Source organism: Protopterus annectens, chromosome 2.part0 (assembly GCF_019279795.1).
Source record: "Protopterus annectens isolate FY-2018-M chromosome 2.part0, PAN1.0, whole genome shotgun sequence".
NCBI lineage: Eukaryota > Metazoa > Chordata > Ceratodontiformes > Protopteridae > Protopterus > Protopterus annectens.
Genome location: NC_056728.1, coordinates 1,328,654,111 through 1,328,677,244, shown reverse-complemented (window position 1 = coordinate 1,328,677,244; position 23,134 = coordinate 1,328,654,111).

Here is a 23,134-nt window from a genome sequence, read left to right as displayed (position 1 = left end):
ACAGATATTGACATCTGAGCGGTTCACTCAAAAGGATGCATCCTCTCTCTCTCTCTTTATATAAATATATACATGTCTGTGTGTGTGTGTGTGTGTTTATAAATATATATATTTTTATTTATTTATTTTTTTTATATGGGAGTCCATTTGTTTGGGAGACAATTTTTTGAATGGAACCAAAATGTGTTACAATGACTGAAAGCCCATTTAGTTGAATGACCGTTTGTTTGAAAGTGCATTTCACTGAATGTGACATAATTAGGTTTAGTTCTGTAAAAGAGAAGATGAATGTGTAGAAATATATGAAGAAGCTTTATATGGTGACTGATTTTTACCTACACATAGCTGCTGCTGGTGTAGTTTCTATTTTTGCATTGAAAATGATTACCCGTGTGTGATATTTTCACTTTTCTCTACTGTTGCACTACTGACTAATAATATATTTATTTAAGGGGATACAAGTGTAGGGGGCTTGCTCACTTGCAGAAAACTTGTTCTGAAACATTTTTAATTGAATGATTTCCACCGTATTGTTTCTATAATTTGGAATTCAAATTTGTGACTGAAAGAAATTGTCATTCAAGCAAGTGTTATTTTATACATACATACACACACACACACACACACACACACACACACACACACACACACACACACACACACACACACACACACACACACAAACACACACACACATACATGTATAATCACATATATATTTAGACTGCTATACCTGTATGCATATGTGTATGTATTTGTGTCTGTGCAGGTCTATGCAGGTACCTACACTAATGCTCAAACCTTTTGCCTCAAGTTTCAGTTGTAAAAGTAACCAGACCAGCTGCAGTTATTCATTTATACAATTTACATGGAGAAATCAATAAGTCAGGACTAGTGCAGGAGCTCCGTGCAATCCAGGAATAAGCCGTAGGGACATGCATGAGCGCTCCTGCACTAGTCCTGCATGGACTCAGCCCCTGTATGCAAATGTCCCAATTTGCAGTAGAAATCCATGCAAATGGGGTGAATTTGAGATCCAGGAAGCTGGAGACCAGCCGTGCAGGACTAGTGTAATCTGTAGAAATGTACTCTGCCAGTAACAGAGTACATTTCTTCAAACTACAAAACGGAGGCATGACAGCTCCAAATAAAGGGTGGATATTATGTAGAAAGCATGTCAATTGGTGAATATAAGGCAATTGGCATAGAAAACAGTTGCAAAAATAAAAAAATCAACTTTTATTTTTTAGCCGATCTTGGCTAAGTGTAGGGCAGCGGCGCGCAGATGGGATTGGGTGAAAAACAGGAAAAAATACCTAAAATAAGCATTCTAACCAAAATCACTATTTTGCCATTATACCCAATGGCAGGCAGAAGACAACATGGCCAGTGAATAGTAATTGTTAAGGGGAGAGGCTCAGTGTGGGACATGTAACTATACATCAGCAGACAATACTATGCATATGAGGGGAATGATACTGAATCCCAGATTTCCCCTGCATGCTAGTCAGCACCCAACAGTGTAATAGCAGGTGCAAGCCTAGGAATTAGCTGACATCATGGGGGTGTGTCAGGCATGCTGTAAGTGGATTGGAGCCCTGTGGCTTGGGTTTGCCCTTAGCTTAGCAGAGCTAAGCAAGGGTGTGTGCCTGAGGCTGCCTAGCACTCTTTACATTGCCTAAGCGGGTGTGCATGCCACGCACTGGGTTTTAAAGGAAAAAAAAGTAATCCAGGAAATAGCAGCTCTGTGCACAGTTGAGCACTGTGTTTGCGCGGCACACCCCCGGGCTTAAACAGGAAGGCAATGGGAAGGGAAAACAGCAGTATGAAGGTAATCTAGGAGAACTAGCATAGCTGACAGGTGAAATGTATCAGAATCAGCCAATTACACAGGCAGCAGACCAGCCCAGCCCAGGCCACTATTATAAACAATGCAAACACCTTTTCCTCTGTTTTTTCCCATACTCTACACCACCGGTGTATACAAGTGGGGAACTTTTAACAAACAAAACAACAAAATGAGAGGGGCTGCAATAGCTATCATACATCAACATGTGGAAGAGGCTGAGGGTGGTGAGGATGAGAATGCTGTCGCCCAACCCACAGTGAGGAGATGGAGAAGGGTGTACAGACCCAGGATAACCTGCCATGGGCTACATGAGCTGGAGATAGTGGAGCACTAAAGGGTGGACAGGGACCTCCTACAGCAAATTGTTGAGATGTGCTGGCCTCACCTGACACACAGAACTAACAGAGGGGAACCCATCCCAGTGGATACCAAGGTATGTGTAGGCCTAGGAATACTAGCCGCAAGTACCTCCCAAAGCCCAACTGGGGATATCATGGGATTCTCCCAGGCATCAGCATCCAGGGTATTCCACTAGTTTCTGGATGCCATGTCAGCACATGCTGGTGAGCACGTATATTTCCTCAACACCCGTGAGGTGTTGGCCAGCAATCTGTATCTCTTCCACCAAATAGCAGAATACCTTGAGGTGGTGGATCCTATAGACTGCACACACGTATGCATCAAAGCACCACCCTGTGAGTGGGGTAGGGTCTACATCAACTGCAAGGGCTTCCCCTCCATCAACTGCCAGGTTGTGTGTGATGCCCAGGGCATTATAATGAATGTGTGTGCTGGCTGCCCTGGAAGCTATTACAATTCTCACATCTGACATCTGACTCAGCTGTACCAGAGATTTGCCAATGGAGACATCCCTTACGGTCACCTAGTTTTGGATGCTGGTTATGCACTGGAGCCGCGGCTGATGACACCCATTAGAAATGCACACACACTCAAACAAGAACTCCATAATGAGGCACACGCACAGACCAGAATCATAATAGAGCGTGTGTTTGGGATGCTCAAGTCACAGTTCCTGTACCTGGACACATCCGATGGAGCCTTGCAGTACTCACCAGCTACATGTACCCAAATTGTTATTGTATGTGCCATACTACACAATATGATCCTGTGGAAACAGCTGCAGCAGGAACAGCATGGGGCAGGGCCACACAGCCTCCCACCAATGCCAAGGCCTGCACAGGTACAGAGTGACTCGGAGGAGGAACAACCTGAGCCTGCCCCAGTAGGCAGATGGAGGCATGCCCAGTATGCCCTGGCCTTGGCAAAGAGGCAACGCATAGCACATACACTGACACAGTAGGGACCCAGGGAATGACACCTCTCTCTGACTCACACATACTGTAAAAGTGATGGTAAACATGACACTACCTGTGCTCAACCATGTATAGGGAGTGTACTATGTGCATCCAACACAGGTAGCCCCTAGCACCATCCTCAATACTGGCACACCCACAAGGTAAGTCACTCTCCTTCCCAATAGCTGATTGGAGTAGCATGTGTTGTTACTTGTATATATGGTATGGATGTGAGCATGCAATGGAATCGGGTGGCTGAATGGGATGCCAGCAGATAGTAGACACCTATAGTGGCAGCATGAGGTCTGTAACAAATACTGGTGTTACCATAGTAGCCATTACTACACATGGTGATAAAACCCACTGCAGGAAATGTGCTGGGCCACATGTGTGTCCATATGACACACACATGACAGTCAGGGAAGTTCATATACCCAACAACAGTCTCAGCCAGCAGGACAGGTGTAGACAAACACAAACAAAGGCTGTGCCAAGGCCTCTGAATGATGCCTTTGGGTAACCCCTAGGCCTATACAGACAGACTACATCAGTTCAGGCAGTGAGATGTTAGTTCTGAAGGGTAGGAAGTTAGAAACTAATATGTAGGTCAATCAAACCTATGACCTGTAGCACACTGATATGCCTCTAGTCAGTATGATAGGTCAGAATACAGAATGAAATGGAGCACCTGACATACCAGTACAGTCATAGCAAATGTGTATAAGTGTCAAGTGCTCCCCCCAATCCTATGTAGAAGTGTAGAAACAGTCAGGTGTACCCCCCCATCCTATATAGAAATGTAGTAACAGTCAGGTGTGCCCCCCCAATCCTGTATAGAAATATAGAAATTGTCAGGTGTGCCCCCTCAATCCTGTGTAGAAATGTAGAAACCATCAGGTTTACCCCCCCATCCTATGTAGAAATGTTGTAACAGTCAGGTGTGCCCCCCAGTCCTGTGTAGAAATGTAGAAACAGTCAGGTGCCCCCCCCAAATTTTGTGTAGAAATGTAGAAACGGTCAGGTGTGCCCCCTGCCCCAATCCTGCGTGGAAATGTAGTAACAGTCAGATGTGCCCCCCTCCCCAATCCTGTGTAGAAATGTAGAAACAGTCAGGTGTGCCCCCCAACACTACTTAGGAATATAGTAACAGTCAGGTGTGCCCCCCCAATCCTATTTAGAAATGTAGTAATGGCCTGATGTGCCCCCCCAATCTGATGTACACACATTGTAACAGTCAGATGTGCCCCCCCAAATCCTATGTAGAAATGCAGTAACATGTATGTGTAGGTATAATACCAGTGGAGCACAGATGACTTGAGGTGGCCAAGGTAGCAGGATAGATAGTAGCATTTGTACAATATGTAGGTATGCGTGTGTTAGGTTGTTGTGTGTATCATATTGTGTGAGAGTGGTCAGTATGTATGCATGTTGAGGTATGACCTGGTGGCCATTACCCACTACTGCTGATGACAGGACCAAGTCCTCACAACTGCAGTGCCAAAGACAATTCCCACCAGTATAACACATGCTAGCAGTAAGCCATTGTAAATGTATGGTGTTAATATGTGTCACCATCTGAAAGATTGACATGGCATGGCTGTTGGGGTAGACATATAAGCTGTACACAGGGGAAAGTGCCCCAGACATACAGTATATAATATGTAACTATGAAATGGACACACCCTTGGAATTGTACATACAGGTATGCATCACATTATCTGGGCCTGTAGTAGGGAATACCGGTGTCGTCTGCCCGAACACTTGCAGATCACAAAGGTGATAGGACTGATGTATTGGGAAACAGCTGATGTACCTGCACATGCCAGCATAACTGGAATGCCCCATGCATATCTGTGCATCAGATGCGAGTAGTGTCCATAGCACACATGCACCCAGCTCACCCAAACACCACCCACAGGTACCTCTCTGGTCGTATCCCTGATGTCGGGAATGGGTACAATATGACCCCCACCTGCATATGGCAATAGCGAAAGAATGCAGCATGCAGTGCAGGTGTCCCATGCATGTGTGTCCCTAGCTGTAGGTAGCACCCTGCCAGCATTCACACCACCTGATCAATACTGATAGAAAGTATTTGTATGAACACCTATCACACCTACCCTGTCAACCCAGGGGAATATACTGTATGGCGGTCTGGGACTGTAGGACTGACAGAATGCAATGGCCTGCCACAGCTGGCCCGCATCACAACGAAATGTTCTACAGGCCTCTGCCAAAGGCCTGTGTCTCACATGTATTGCCAATGCATGCTATGTCATGGACACCCAAATAACAACATAACACACTCCACATAAGCCAGATGCAAGGACATGTGGACAAACCACAGTAACATGTCCACCATGTCCCACTGCATGAACTGTGGACCAACACCAAAACACAGCTGTGATGAGATGATAACCTTAGGGAAAGTATCAGAGAATGTATGCATAATGTATGGAAGACGATAGAATAATAGAGGGGTGGGTGGGAGCACGGACAGCATGGAATGTGCAAGGTCCGACACACAGCCATGTGCACACACTATCCCTGGCTGCAAACACATAAATGGGTGGCTACAAACCTGCTCGTACATCACAATAGGGGTAATGTCCTGACTTATGGCCCCTGCCTCTGGGTAACCTGTGTGAATCTGTACAGCTGTGAGGTATTGCCACAGCAAGATAAGGCCGTACTGTCATGCTAATGGATGTACAAGTAGGGGGTCCTCTGCCAGCACTGTGCAAAGGTGCTGAACCAGATGCACAGACCCAGGAGCAAGTGTCTGCATCCTCCCCTCCAGAATGGCATAACCTTCCATGAATATGTAGGCATTTGCCCACAATACAGTTGCATTCACCCTTGTTCCCCAGGACATCACTGTGAGCAAGAATGACCACCTGACAGTACTTGAGGACATACAACATTACAGTGTATAACAGTAGACATGTCTGAATATCTCTGCTAACAGCAGTACCATGTTGCAGAAGCAACACAGACACAGTCACCTACAGTACACACTATCCCTTGCACAGTTTGACCCCATATTGCCAAATGATCTACGGATACCTTGCAGAAACAGTTTACTTCCTGTGGGTGTACAACAGAAAGGTCTGCACTGGAGTACAAACTACCTGGATTGGATCCACACATTCAATACAGTAGGGCATACTGGGCATGCTCACACACTTAGAGAAATGAAGGCAATGTCAGACAACAACATACTGAAAGGTCATACTGGGCATGCTCACACACTTAAACAAATGAAGCTCATGTCTGCAAACAACGGTGGACCATACATATCTGACAGTTACAGATGTTAGTGCATACACTCCTCAGTATGCACCAGTCATGCTTTGCACACACATTGGATAGGAATACAGACATATATCCAAGGACAACACACGATAATATGACAAACATAGACATACATAAATGTTTGGAAGAGAGTGATTGTGACAAAGAGCCATCCATCATGAGACCTGTCCCACCCAGCATACAGCCAAATGGCTACAACCACATGATGTGTAAATGTCACTCACTGTAGAAGTTAGCCACTGGTATCCATCAGCATTACAGACTATGTGGTGCATGTGCTAGCTGTACAACATGACTGTACAAGGCAGTAGTCATCTAGCAGCTGTATAAACATACCTGCAGAATATAGCCCTGCGTGTGCCTGCATGTGGTGTGTCAACCTCTAAATGAATGGGTTATGGCCCATGCACACACAGTGCCCTCCCCATAGCCCTACTATGACAAGCCTGCTGATGTCATTCACTGTGAAATGCACCTTTGGGACTAGAGGAACCCAGTAATCTCTGTAGCGCATCCTAAAACTGCATAATGCTGTAGTATGATAACCTAGTTAGGTAGGAGTTATAATCACAGACATGGCAACTGTGTGTGTCTGTGTAGGGAGCAATGCTTTTTAGGCTAGTCACACTGACTACATTTCAAATATCCTACTTTGGCAAGGCTGCTAATGTCATTCACTGTGAAATACACCTTTGGGAAAGTGTAGTCCAGTAATCACCATGGTGTGTCCTCTAACTGCGTAATGCTGAAGTGTGATAAACTAGTTAGGTAGGAGTTCTAATCCCAGACATGGCAACTGTGTGTGTGTGTGTGTGTGTGTGTGTCTTTATCTGTATAGGAAGCAATGCTTTTTTGGCTAGTCACACTCACTACAAATCAAATGCCCCACTTTGGCAAGGCTGCTGATGTCATTCACTGTGAAATACACCTTTGGGAAAGGTGCAGCCCAATAATCTCTGTGGTGCATCCTATAAATGTGTAATGCTGTAGTGCGATAAACTAGTTAGGTAGGAGTTCTCATCCCAGATATGGCAACTGTGTCTCTGTAGGGAGCAATGCTTTTTAGGCTAGTCACACTCACTACAATTCAAATGCCCCACTTTGGCAAGGCTGCTGATGTCATTCACTTTGAAATACACCTTTGGGAAAGGTGTAGCCTAATAGACACCGTGGTGCATCCTATAAATGCGTAATGCTGTAGTGTGATAAACTGGTTAGGTAGGAGTTCTAATCCCAGACATAGCAACTGTGTGTGTCTGTGTAGGAAGCAATGATTTTTAGGCTAGTCACACTCACTACAATTCAAATGCCCTACTTTGGCCAGGCTGCTGATGTCATTCACTGTGAAATACACCTTTGGAAAAGGTGTAGCCCAGTAATCTCTGTGGCACGTCCTATAACTGCGTAATGCTGTAGTGTGATAAACTAGTTAGATAGGAGTTCTAATCCCAGACATGGCAACTGTGTGTGTGTGTGTGTGTGTGTGTGTGTGTGTGTGTGTGTGTGTGTGTGTGTGTGTGTGTGCCTGCCTGCCTGTGTAGGGAGCAATGCCTTTTATTCTAGTCACACTCACTACATCTCAAATGCTCTACTTTGGAAAGCCTGCTGATGTCATTCACTATGAAATACACCTTTGAGAAAGGTGTACTCAAGTAATGTCCATGGTGCATCCTATAACAGTGTAATGCTGTAGTGTGATAGTATGTTGGTAGGGGTTCTATTCCCACACATGGCAAGTGTGGCTGTTTGTGTGTGTGTTTCTGTGTCTGTGTAGGGAGCAATGTTTTTTAGGCTAGTCACGCTCACTACAATTCAAATACCCTACTTTGGCAAGCCTGCTGATGTCATTCACTGTGAAATACAAACTACCAACGACCAGCAAAAAACGATAGTGAACACGCAGTAATGAAGAAATAATGATTATTTATTTATAATTCCTTCAAATCCAGTCCGGTTTTGGCTATTCAGCCTTTATCAATGAATACAATAAAGTTTTTTTTTGAATGAAATGAAGCAGCCTGCATTTATACTAGTCTCTGATTACCTGGAAGCAATATTACAGCACCACCCAGTGGCTGGAGTAACAAAGTGCATGTTCCATTCTTGATTAAAGCATATGACCAGTGACATAAAAATGCCAGAGGTGTAGATATTAAGTCATATTTTTAAAGATAAAAATCAAAGCTCTGGAAGTAAGCCATTATATGACATACATAATACAAGGTAATAGACCAATACCATAGTCACTATTTGTGAATGCATATCATCGTGTAAAAAAGCAGAAAATATATACATATCTAAAGGAATTTATGGAGTACCTGAATGGTAACATTTGGGGGTATTGAGTTTACGGTTACATGTAACAGGAGTAACATAGATTTTTTGGATGTTACTGTTTACCGTAATGCAGATGATACTCTAAGTACCAAAACATTTAGAAAATACCCTCAATACAATACCTTGTTACATGCCTCCAGTATGCACCCGAACCACACCATCCACAACATCCCTAAGTCTCAATTTATGCATATCAGACGCATTTGTTCATCTCATGATGAATTTGAACATGCCAGACTTGATTTATACCATAGATTTCAGGACAGAGGATATAGAGACATAGATATATATCAAGCTAGTTCATGGAGCAAAACCATAGACAGGAGAACATTGTTACAATACAAAAAATCAGAGCATGCGCATCAGGATTCTATCTTGAGATTTGTCACCACATATGGCAGGAACCAACCTATTGTCAGGGATATACTTAATTGCAACTGGAAAATTCTTTTGGCTAATGACACTTTAAGGTCAATACTAGGCCCTCAATGTCAAATATCATACAGAAGAGGCAAGAATTTGGGAGGGCTATTTTCACATTACAAAAACAGGGAAGGGGGAGGTGCGATATATCATCAGACCACTATCAGTGGTGATAAACTAATTGGTACTTTTCCATGTGGTCACTGCTGCTCCTGTTTACAAGTTAGTACACTAAAAGAATTCACCAGTGCCAACACCAATCGGGTATTTAAAACCAGGGTGTTTGGTAATTGCAGCAGTACATGGGTTATTTACTTAGCTACCTGCCAATGTAAAGCTTTTTATGTTGGTCAAACCTCTAGGTCTCTTAGAATAAGGATGACAGAACATCGTAGTGACATGAGGAACAAAAAAGAAACAAATGCTTTATACAGACACACAATACAACATCCCAATGCCCAGTTTATGTTCATGATCATTGACAAAATTCAGGGATATAGGAACAACCAACAGGGTTGGCACACCATTTTAAATCACAAGGAACAATATTGGATAACCAACCTTGGATGTTTATTCCCCCCAGGTCTGAATGACCATCTGTGAGTTTCACTGAACACTGGAGGATTTCATAATCATGGTTACAACAACAAACATTCATATAGATCAAGAATTAGTACGAACCATTCAATGGTGGTTAGGCCTACCAACGCTCATATTATACTCTATAAAGCATGATAAAAAATTGTTCAGGATACGAATATGTATATGTATGGTTTGGTATTCAGATCTGGTATGTTGGCGTTAAACATTGAGTATTGTACAATTACAATGTTGAACTTGTATTTTCTACAAGCATATTATTTCAATTTATTATAATCTATAATATAGCTGAGAATGAGGCCACTATACTCTTTTTGCCTTATTTTGTAATATATTATATGATCAGTACTTGGTTCATTATTATTCAGTTCTTTTGAACTTGTGGTTATCACCCTTCAAAATATATATATACTAGTGGTATATATTTTCTGCTTTTTTACATGATGATATGCATTCACAAATAGTGACTATGGTATTGGTCTATTACCTTGTAATATGTATGTCATATAATGGCTTTCTTCCAGAGCTTTGATTTTTATCTTTAAAAATATGACTTAATATCTACACCTCTGGCATTTTTATGTCACTGGTCATATGCTTTAATCAAGAATGGAACATGCACTTTGTTACTCCAGCCACTGGGTGGTGCTGTAATATTGCTTCCAGGTAATCAGAGACTAGTATAAATGCAGGCTGCTTCATTTCATTCAAAAAAACTTTATTGTATTCATTGATAAAGGCTGAATAGCCGAAACCGGTCTGGATTTGAAGGAATTATAAATAAATAATCATTATTTCTTCATTACTGCGTGATCACTATCGTTTTTTGCTGGTCGTTGGTGGTTTACATTGTTGGCTTGACCCTGCATGCCTTCCTTGCGGAGCGTATGGTTGTCCACTGTGAAATACACCTTTGGGGAAAGAGTACTCCAGTAATCCCCGTGGCACGTCCTATAACTGCATAATGCTGTAGTGTAATAAACTAGTTAGATAGGAGTTTGAATCCCAGACATGGCAGGTGTGTGTGTGTGTGTGTGTGTGTGTGTGTGTGTGTGTGTGTGTGTGTGTGTGTGTGTGTGCGCGCGCCTGTGTTTGTCATTCGTATCCTGTGTGGAGGTGGCTGTAAGTATGCAACAACTGGCCTCATTGTGAAGCATGTTTTGCAAATTTCTTATATGGTGGCCCTATTATATGTCACAATGTCCACCTTACAAGGATAACAGATGTGAAATAGCTGAGAATCTGAGGTAGCAATCCATACCCCTACATGTGACATCAAGGCCTGGTGAACAATGTTAGCAACCCTTGTATTACACAGAGAACACTCTCAACCCATGTCTCATACACAAACACACTTGCCTAGGCAACAACTGCTATGTTGGTAGTACCCTGCATATTGCCCACAGATAATAACCATGGTGTGATTGCAGTGGATGACAGAGGGCATGGCACCCTGTCCATCAGTAAAATACACACATACATGCAGACAGTGTGCCTTCACTATGCTCCCCACTGGACGCCTGCAACACCTGTGGTGCCATCAAATGTGACCCACAAAGGACATACCATGCCTTATACACATGCCCTGTATGGACAGATGCTACTGACATCAGGGATTACGTGTATCATGCTATCATTGTAGGTGCAGGGTCAACCTGCTGTCCATTACCTGTTCCCAGCACATGAGGGCAGGACATGCACATCTAATTATAACAATCTGTGTACATAAAATGGGCCAGACACCCCAGGTACAGTTCCACATGTCACTGTACATGCATGTGGGACATGTGCACATCCCAGACAGTGTCCATGTCATGGACTAAAGAACACATACATGGCCAGCATCGAACAGAAATGGCCACACACAATCTTTACCCAGGTGACTGGATGGTGAATACAATACCCACCTGTGTGGGCCAGTCCAGGCACTACACACCTGAGCCACACTGCAGACCATTGTCATGTGGCCTGATGCCATGGTATACCCTTCACCTAGCCTTGTATAGCCTTCTGGCACAGTCAACCACTATGCACCCATGAAGCAATGCATGCATGTATGTCAGTACTGGCACCCTGTGTGTGTGTGTGGTGTATGATGCTTTTGACCACATTCACAGTCACTACAACCCCCATTGGCATACTGAAGCATACTGTCTGATATCAGACACCTCCACATACCCTTTGCCTATATAACCTCTGGATAATTCCTGTGGTGCTTGTGATACCTGCACAGTACTGTATTGTGGAAAACTAACTAGTGAGGAAGTGTATTCCTGGATCTGCCAAGTGTGTCTTTGTGTGTGAGTCCCTGAGAGGGTGTGGCTGTGTTGACGCTGACACCTGTCCATGCAGACAGGCACGTGTACTACACCTACTGTATCGCTAACATATCAATGTTGCAGATGTCACTCACCATCACATATACGTTTGGAGAGCTCCTCAACATGTAAGCTATGTGGCGCATCCAATAACTGCATAGACATGTGATAGCAATACATAGTCAGTCAAGGGTTTGATAGCCTGTACTGGTAGTTGTGTGACACAAACATGCATAGGTTTTACTCTCCCACCCCCTCCCTGGCTTATCTTTGTCTCTGTCTGCCTCTCTTACTCCCTCTCTGGTGGATGTGGAGAACTACTCCTGCTTTGCTTAGGCAGCACCATGTGTTTTGTAAGTGATGCTCATGATCAGCTGATGGCCTCTGCATGAATTGCAGCCCTCCTCTAGCTGATTGCATGTGGATCAGCTGTGGTAACACTCCCATAGCCAATTGCATAGAAACACACTCCAATATCTAAGAACATCATGTTGGTGTTGGGCCTTTTCATTCACTGTGAGCAGGACCTAGATCTGGTGTTTGGCAAACAGCATCACAGATGGATTGGGGATTCACCTCTAACAACATACACTGTGGAAACAGGCCAACACACAGGAGGGGGATGTACCTGACATGACTACAGAATGTAAGTGTAGCTATTCTGCATTCGAAGTAATGTTGGTTTAACAGGGTGTGTGTGGATATGGCTGGTCTACATGTTTTATTATCTGTCATGACAATGCTATGTTTCTGAGGAAACCCCCATCTGTAGGGTCATCTGCAGACTGGGCAGTGTGTGTTGCCTTTTTGTTTCTTGTGTTATTCAAAGAGCACCTATCTGTGAACTGCATTAGCATAGTGTGAGGATTGCAGTCAGTACATGGTGACAGCCATGAGATTTACCAACTTCATATCCCTTATAGGACATATGTCACAACAAACCCTGTTACAACAGTAAATGTATGAGGTTATCACAGCATCATGTCAATATTGGCCCTGTGTTTGTGCCTCCAGCTACAACTCTGTCAACTGCTGTACATATGTCATGCAGTAAGAGGTGCATATGTTCTGTACACCATAATTTATTGACATCATATCTGATAACAAGCCAGTGAGATATCAGACTGCTACACATGTTATGTATAGTAGGGGTTATATGTGAGGACATAACCTGGGCATTCTGTGGTTGTATGTACAGTACTAAGGTCTGTGTACTTATGGTGATTGTTGACAGTGTGTGCATTGTGAATATGTACCTTGGCCTGTGTACAGACTGTGGTAGATGTCATTGTTATTGGTCCTGTTCTATTTGATATAACATGCTGCTCCACTGTATGTTACCCTATCAGCTTACATGTTTGTAGGGCCAAACACACACATGTCACATACCACAGACAGGCATCGGACCACACTGTGTAGTGGCCCAGTATATGTAGGGTTAGTGTGTGAGTGGCACATGTGAGGATGGTGTTGATCAGATAGTCCATATACTGTAATATTATGCTAGCTTACCATATGTGGCTGTGTTCACATTGGTTGTGGTTATGCACTTTCACACAGGTGTCTGTTACTCTGTGCTGTAACATGCCTATAGAGCCTGCTATATATGCAGGTACATGTGTGTATTCCCCCATAAGAAATGTAGGCCAGTGTTGTGGCAGTCTGCCTGTAGCCTGCACAGTGCTTTGTTACATGCCTGGCAGCTTAGTGTACTTACCCAGTCTGATGTTATGTCCAGATACTTGTCAGATGTACTGCTGCCAGGCCACTATAACAGTCATGTATGTCAGACAAAGCAGTGGGATGCTGTATAGATGTATGTCACTAACTAGTGGGTAGTATGTGGCCATGGCACCTCTGTACCAGTGGTTATTATTTGTCAGGACAGACAGGGGTGTGTGAATGCATAACCTATGGAGGTAAATGTATACCAGTATTTACATTATATACCCATTTACATAGCTGTTAACATCCACATTGTCAGGCTTGGTCCACATATCTTGCACTGAGGGGTTTTGCGTATACCTCTGGACTGACCAGAGTGTGACAGACTGTCCACATTTATTGGCCATATCTCTGCTGTAGTCCACAGGATCATTACTGTGCTAGCAGGCTAGCAGTGGTACTGTACTATGATGTCCATAGGATATCTGTCAGTAGCCAGTGGAGTACATGTTAAAAGCAGATGTGACCTCCCACACACAACATGTCTGTGAAGACAACCCCTATCACAGTAGCAATAGTCTACATATATACCTGCAATACATACCTGACATCCCCTTGCACTAAGAGGTTGGGACTATTGGGGCTGAGGTAGGGCTGCACTCCATGTTTAGGACATATGGTGAACATATATGTATGTGTATATATATATATATATATATATATATATATATATATATATATATATATATATATATACTTATCCATATATCTGTATAGATATATACACATATACATATCAACATACATAGATGGATATATACATATAACAATTCAGATATATACATATACACAGCGATAGATGTCTACACATGTAGTGTATCACGGCAGTACTACTATTGACAGTGCTTACCCAGGCAGGAGTAGAGTGCCAAATGTAGTGCTGACACCAGGCACACCTGCAGGCATAGCTGGACTCTGAGGCCTCCCTGTTGTATCCCTGGTGTGTGAGCTGTGCCACAGTATATAACCCCTACTGGGTAATGAACTGACATGTGGAATGTAACTGTAGACTACTGTCTGCAGAGCACATGATAGCGATGGCTCCTGATATGTAGTTATGGCATACATATTGTTGTCAAACATCTATCTGTCAACACATTCATCCTACTGCATAGCTACTTGCCAAGCTGATGACTGTCAGTCCCTGTACAGATGTGCAGATGGCAGGTATCCAGCTGGGATATGTACAGGCATCACAGCAAAAATCAGTCCAGGACCAAGCATGGCTCCACTTAAAAACACTTTAATAAAACAATATTAAAACATAAAAAGGTTATCGCTTTCATGCCCTACAATAGGCACTTCATCAGACAACTTACAGCAGCAAATGCTCATTTTAAATACAATCAATCAATGAAACAATTTACGACCTCTAAGGATAGGTTTTAAAGGCACATATCCATTTAACCCTGGTGCTCTATGTGCTTGTAGCTGGGTTATCCATCTAGTCTCAGCCTTCTCTACTCTATTATTCAAATCACCCCCTCTTGAACAAGTATAAACACACTGTAGGACTAGAAAACTAAAAGAATGGCCATCATTAACCTGTATATGTTTATATAAGGCACTAGTAATGTCTTTGCGTCTAACATAGCCAATATGTTCCAGTAAATGCTCCCTGAATGTCCTAGTAGTCTGCCTTATCTAAATCCTTCTTAGAATAACCACGATCTACTAGATCACTTTTTAAGTCTATAAAAACCTGTGTAAAATCTTCATTCTTTGTATGTGTTTTGAGAGACTGCCTTACATATTATCTGCAATTATGCAGAGCTGAGTATATATTTTTTTGGTTATAGAGTTTAATTGTTGCTTAGATCTGTGCTGAAACTATTGTCTCACTGTTCTGAGAGACTGATCGGCAAATATACAGAGCTGAGAATATTTTTTTGGTTTTAAAGTTTGTACTGTTAGTTTTTGCTTAGATCTCTGTTGAAACTGTTTTGTCCCACCCACTCTCCCTATTTTTGGTTTGTAGTTTAAATTTGGTAGCTTTTGCAGTTGCCCGCCCCACTGTAGATTTGACATTAGACATGAATCTACAAAACAAGCACCGGCAAAACATACGCATAAATACACAAAAACATATTCGGAGGCACTATGTACCAATCTGAAAAAGAAACAGTGCCCTCCAAAGCAGACAAGCAAGCAACTTGCACCCCCAAACACAAGCCAGAAAACACATAATTCACCTCAGCAGTGTGCCTGACAACAGCCCTTAAGGCAAAACACCATACCTAACACGCTAGTAATAGGAGACTCAGTCTATAGTAAGGCACATGGATGCTCCACTCACCAGGCTGAACGAGGAGAAGGTTACTGTCAGCTGCCTGTCGGGTGTTCAGATCCGCCACATAACACAGGCACTTAGGTCATTTCAGAACAAGTAGAAGTATGACGCTGTCATTGTACATGTTGGTGTGAATGATCTAAGACGTACCTCCCTGGACTACATGAAAAGATACATTGAGGAGCTCTCTAATCATGTAGCACAAGCTGGTATGACCCTGACCTTGAGTAGCATACTACCTTCACCTAAAATGATACCACAATACAAAGACAAAATTATCAATTTCAACAACTGGCTAAGCTTCTGGTGTCATTCTAAGGGGATCCAGTGTCTGTCTGCCTGGGATGACATGATAGACAAGCCTTGCTGTTTTGCCAGAGATGGGTTGCACCTGTCACCCCTAGGTTTTCGAATACTGGCCAAGGCTCTTGCCGTCCACATAGTGCCTTTTTTAGGCAAAGCTCAAAGGACAAACCAACCACCGTAACCAGCACAGGTAACCAAAAACTAAGGGTAATGCACACACTCGAGGCTCTCCTCAGCATGGAGAAAATCGATGTTTGTGCAGTGACGGAAACCTGGTTCAAGGCTCAAGAGAGCACCCCAGCACTGCCAGGTTACAATTCATATCATACCTTCCAGCCTCAGTTACCGGATCGCAGTACAAAGGGTGGAGGTGTATGCATATTCATTAAGGATACCCATATCTCCAGGTTAGTAGCGCAGCATGATGCCCCAGAGATCATCCATGTGCAACTATCAGCAGGCAAAACCACATTTCAAGTTGTAGCCGGTTATAGATCACTTACCATGTCCCAAGATGCTCACTCTGCATTCCTTGAGACATTGGAAAATATAAAGGTCCTACCCAACACCATAATCCTGGGTGATTTCAACTACCCTGGTATAGACTGGGCGAACTACCAATGTTCCATCTCCTATGCTCAGTGATTCATAGAATTTATAAATTGAAATGCCCTTGAACAACTAGTATGTTCCCCCATTAGAGGGGACAACATATTGGATTTAATCATCAAAAATATGGGCGCTCATTTTACCACACCCGTTATCGCCCCCTCCTTGGTCAGATCCGACCACAAACTGATAACCCTGGACATTCTCACTCCTCCACCTCCCCCAATCAAAGAAACCATAGTCAAAAACTTTTCCAAAGCAAACTTCAAACTACTTGCATCCGAAGTGGAAAGCTTCACTATTCCCTTGCAGAAGGATAATGATATCCAGGATGCGGAATCCTACACCAAGGCACTCTATATGCATCTTCAGGATTGCATGGACCGTGCTATCCCAAATAAAACCAAGACACCTTCCTCAAGCAAGAAGAAACCAGTCTGGTGGACCCCGGCCATAAGCAAACTTTACAATAAAAGAAGGAGACTTATACAAAAAAGGCCAAATCTCAAGTAGAAAAATCATCTCTGATCAGCATTGGTAAGAAATTGAGGGCCCTCATCAAGTCAACTAAAGCTAATTTTGAAAAGAAAGTTGCCAAGGATGCCAAGGATAATCATAAAGCCTTCTATGGCTACATCAAAAACCTAAATGGCAATGCTCAGGTCTGTTCTGAGCTAGTACAAAATGGAGCAAAATACACTGACCCTTCTGACATTGCCAACATCTTGGCTGACAGGTTCAGTGCAAATTTCTCCCCCCCTTACCACCTACAAGGCCTATTACCATTCTAGGGGATTGTGTAAGCCCAATTATTACTGATACGTTGGTTAACAAGGCTCTATCTAAAGCTAAAAACACTGCCTCCATGGGACCAGATGGTGTCCCAGGCTGTGTCATACATGAGCTCCAAAAGGAATTAACCCTGCGTCTTAATATCCTGTTCAGTCTCAGCCTCTCCACAGGATATGTGCCCATAGAATGGAACACGGCAATGGTGGTCCCGCTACACAAGGGTGGGGCCACAACTGACCCTAGAAACTACTGACCAATAAGCCTGACCAGTCTGATCTGTAAGCCTATGGAGTGAATCATTATGGAACTCCTAAATGGAGAGATTGGGAACCTCCAGTCACTGAACCCCACACAGTTCGGCTTCGTCAAGGGCAGATCATGCCTCCTGAACCTGGTGGATTTCTTTGAGACAGTTACTCAGGCCATAGATAAGGGAAAGGAGGTACACACGGCTTACCTTGACCTTGCTAAAGCATTTGACACCATTCCCCATTCAGGTATTATTGATAAGCTCACCAGCCTGGGCATAAACCCTTATGTCACAAGATGGATCGCAAACTGGCTCTCAGACAGATCCCATAAAGTAAGAGTAGCAGGATCTATGTCTGAATCCAGACCAGTAATGAGTGGTGTGCCTCAGGGCTCTGTCCTGGGGCCCCTCCTGTTTGGCATATACTTCTCAGAAGTACAGGCAAGCACGGAAGGGCTGTGGCTGACTAAGTTTGCGGATGACTATAATAGAGTCTCCAGCCGACATGGAGATCCTCCAGAAGGACCTAAATGAGACTGATGCATGGTGTCAAAACCATGGTCTCAAGCTAAATGCAAAAAAATGCGTAGTAATCCCCTTTGGAAAAAACAGAGTACCCGCAAACTACAACATAGGAGGTAATCCCCTGAAATCTGAAGAAGAAATAAGGGATCTAGAGACCCAAGTAGATAGTCAGCTTTCCTTTGATAATCATGTTGCCAAAGTGGTTAGAAAATCCTTCTATGTGACACATCTGATCACGAAAGGGTTTGCATCAAGATCTAAGGATGTAATGGTGCCCCTCTACTCTTCCCTCATCAGACCCATTATTGAGTACAATGCACCAATTGGAATGTACCTGGCTAGACATCTCCAGCAGCTGGAGAGACCACAAAGGTACCTAACCAAGAGGATTACTGGCCTCAAACAATTGCCCTATGCAGCACGATTGAAAAAGCTAAGACTGTTCTCTGTTGCATACCGCTTTCTCAGAGGCAATCTCTGTCTAACGTACAGAGCCATGTCCAACCCAGAATTGTTGAACATGCTCCATCTTAGCAAAACCAAATCTACTCGAGCTACACACCTCAATACAACAATGAATAGGACATGCTGGAGGGATAGATTCCCTTCGCAGAGACTTCCCTTACTATGGAACAGGGTCCTGATCTACATAAGACAGAGCCCCTCACTATCACTCTTCAAGAGGAACCTTGATGAGTGGATGGGTAACAGAAAGTTCACACCTGGGATCACATCAACAGCACTACTAGATAGGGGCCAAGGGTACTAGCTGCTAGTACAAGGGTCTAGGGAACTACTAAAGGGGTGGTGAATACCGCACAACGTGGCTAGGCTAATATATGCCTTTGGGCAGATAGCCCAGTACCAACCTATGAACCTATGTAGCCATGACGTTCTAAAAAGCCTGATTCCTCATAATATTCTTAAAGACATACCCTGGATGCATACTGATCCAGTGCAGCAGGGTATTTTTTGTACATGGCTTTCTATAAATAGAGGTTTGTAAGTAACAAATAATTCTAATTCAGAAAGACTACCATCCCACAAAAGGAAGATGTCATCCACAAACCTCCTAAAATATCTCAAATGCTTTGAGAAAGGATGAGAACCCAAAACAAAATCTTCCTTCCAACTAGCCATAACCAGGTTGGTGTAGCTGTTGGCACATGAAGTGCCCATAGCCACGCCAAGCTTTTGGAGGTAAGTTCTCTCTCCATACATGAAAACATTGTTCTCCAAAATAAGATCTAACAGTGCACAAATCAAAAAGATCATATCAGGAGAGTATTTGCTATGTTTGTGTAAGAATAATCTAGATTAGAATTATTTGTTACTTACTTAGAGTCTACTACGGAATATCTTAAGTTTAATAAGAATGTAAGTGAAGTTTTCATTGATTTTTCTTAGATGTCCATCTGCTTAAGGGAGATGATGGGATGTTACAAACCTATATTTATAGAAAGCCATGTAGGAAAAATACCCTGCTGCATTGGACCAGTATGCATCCAGGGTATGTCTTTAAGAATATTGCGAAGAATCAGATTTTTAGAACATCACGGCTACATACAAAGAATGAAGATTTTACACAGGCATTTATAGAGTTAAAAAGTGATCTAGTAAATCGTGGTTATTCTAAGAAGAATTTAGATAAGGTAGGCTCAGAGGTGTTAGGAGCCAGGAATGGTGAGGCACGACCGCTTTATTCTTCAGATAGGGATGTTATAGTCCCAAGGAGGAGAGTAAAACAGGAGAGGCGTATTAGACCTGTAGTCACATTTTCTAGCAATGTTAGTGCTATATGTGATATAGTTAGAAACAATTGGCCGATATTAACATCAGATGATAGAATCTCAGGGATAGTTGATGAAACACCATGATTCTGCTTTAGGAATGGGCTATCACTTAAAAGGCAACTTTGCTATGGAAGTCATATGCAACAAACATCAGTCTCAGTAGGAAAGGGACTTTTGCCTGTAGGAAATGTGCAGTATAGTCTTACATCTCGAGAATTAAGGATTTTAATCATCCTGTTATAGATTTTAGCTTTGTACCTAAGTTCTATGCTGATTGCTCCAGTAGGAACTTAGTTTAACTTGCTAGGTATAATGAATGCAGTAGTTTTTCTGTGGGGAAGACTACTAGGACATTGAGGGAGCATTTACTGGAGCATATTGGCTATGTTAGACACAAAGACATTACTAGTGCCTTATATAAACATATACAGGTTAATGATGGCTATTCATTTAGTTTTAAAGTCCTACAGTGTGTTTATACTTGTTTACAAGGGAGTGATTTGAATAATAGAGTAGAGAAGGCTGAGACTAGATGGATAACCCAGCTACAAGCACATAGAGCACCAGGGTTAAATGGATATGTGCCTTTAAAACCTATCCTTAGAGGTCGCAGATTGTTTCATTGACTAATTGTATTTAAAATGAGCATTTGCTGCTGTAAGTTGTCTGATGAAGTGCCTATTGTAGGGCATGAAAGCGCTAACCTTTTTATGTTTTTAATATTGTTTTATTAAAGTGTTTTTAAGTGGAGCTGTGCTTGGTCCTGGACTGATTTTTTTGTTGTATTCTGGACTTTGTCTGAACAGGACCTTTACTGCCTTAGACATCTTGGTTTTTCCTATATGTACAGGCATCATAAGCTTGATTGACACTGACATGTCTGCCCAGCTGTGTAAGAACTGGCACATATTGGAGATACCCTGTATGCATCACATGCCATGGTCCACTACACTACCACAGTCTACAGAACATGCTCATGCTGAGTACAGGTCTCCATCACAGACACTAACCATGTGTTGTAATGCATGTTGCATACATGTCAACTTGATCACTTCAGTGGCCATGTGCAGGAGGCACCTAGAGGATTGGCTGATGCATGTCACTCTCCCTCTGAGGGTCACCACAGTAGTGTCTGTCAATAGATTGCCTGCTGCCACATGGCAGATGGCAGGATGCCACAGTACACACAAACCCTACACAACCCATCTCTCCTTGGACAATAGCTAGGTACACAACTATGGCCACCTGCAGTGATGCACCCCAGTACTGACACATGTGTACGTGTGCATGCCTAAGTATAGCAGTGTCTGTGTGCTAGCACACCTGTACTTGGGAATTCCATGAGGGCCTTCACAACCACTGCAACACCCATTGCCATAGTTAGTTGTGTCTGCTACTGTATGGGACATTACATGTACCCTGTTAAGCTCCAATCCATACTGGCCACACAAGACTTGCAGTACCAGCACAACAGTGTTGTACAAATGGGTTGATAGGCATGGGATACCCACTGTGTTCTGGTAAGTGTGTGTATGTGTGCATGTCCATATATCTGTAGGGTACAGCATTCCGAGGCCACATACTCCTATTACAATACCCATTGCCACACAGTAGTACAGATAGTTATTCTATCCTTCAAGGAGCCCACAGTCCTGCTTCCTCGGGTGCACCCTTCCTGCTCTGAGAACACCCTAAACAAACTCAAGTCATTCCAGGAACTGTGAAGACTCCAAGTGTACTGGCTGCATTTAACAGTGTGAATATTTCTATACTTCCAAGGAACCCACAGTCCTGCTTAATCGGGTGCGCCCTTCCTGCTGAAATAATTCCCCCAGGTTATAATATATTGAGACTTGACCAAACTAAACGTAAGGGTGGAGGAGTAGCCCTTCTTTTTAAAGCTGGATTACAGATCTCCTCACTACCCTTTATCCATCCCCCCAAGATAGTAAAGCTGAAGTCCTTATTTCTAGACTTAAACTGAATACTACCAAATCCCTAAACATCATCTGTATTTACCTATCTCCTGGTAATAATAATAGCACCTTAATAGAGGATATTCTTAGTTGGGTATCTACTAATTTTCCACAAGAAACAATCATACTAGGTGACTTCAATAATGATTGGAAGTGCGTCAATACTGACAACCCTCCCTCACATATTAATCTTCACGGATTCAGTCAAACAATTACCACCACTACTAAGATTAACAAACCAAACAAAAAAGAGTATCTTAGATTGGATACTTATTAACAGACAACAACAAACTTATAAAGTAGGAACTTTGCCCGATGATGTAAATGATCATACTTTAACTTACATTATAAGACAAAAGAATGAAATCCCCAACTCCCCCATGTACAGGATCTCATGATCCAATAAACACTTTAACCCTGCACTTTTCCAAAATGAACTTAATGCCGGTGACTGGAACCCTCTAAAATCTCTCCCACTCGAAGAAGTTGTTAAATATTTCAACTCTAAATTCTTAACAATCCTGGATGTACATGCACCCAAACGGTCTATTAGAATGAAGTCCAAAATAGCCCCCTAGCTGTCAAAAGACACTAGGCAAAAGATATTGCTGAGGAACAAATCTTGGGCTAAATGGAGATCCTCCAGAACTACCCATGAGCAACAAACCTTTAGGCAGTTTCGAAATATCACAAAAAAAGTGAACCGGACC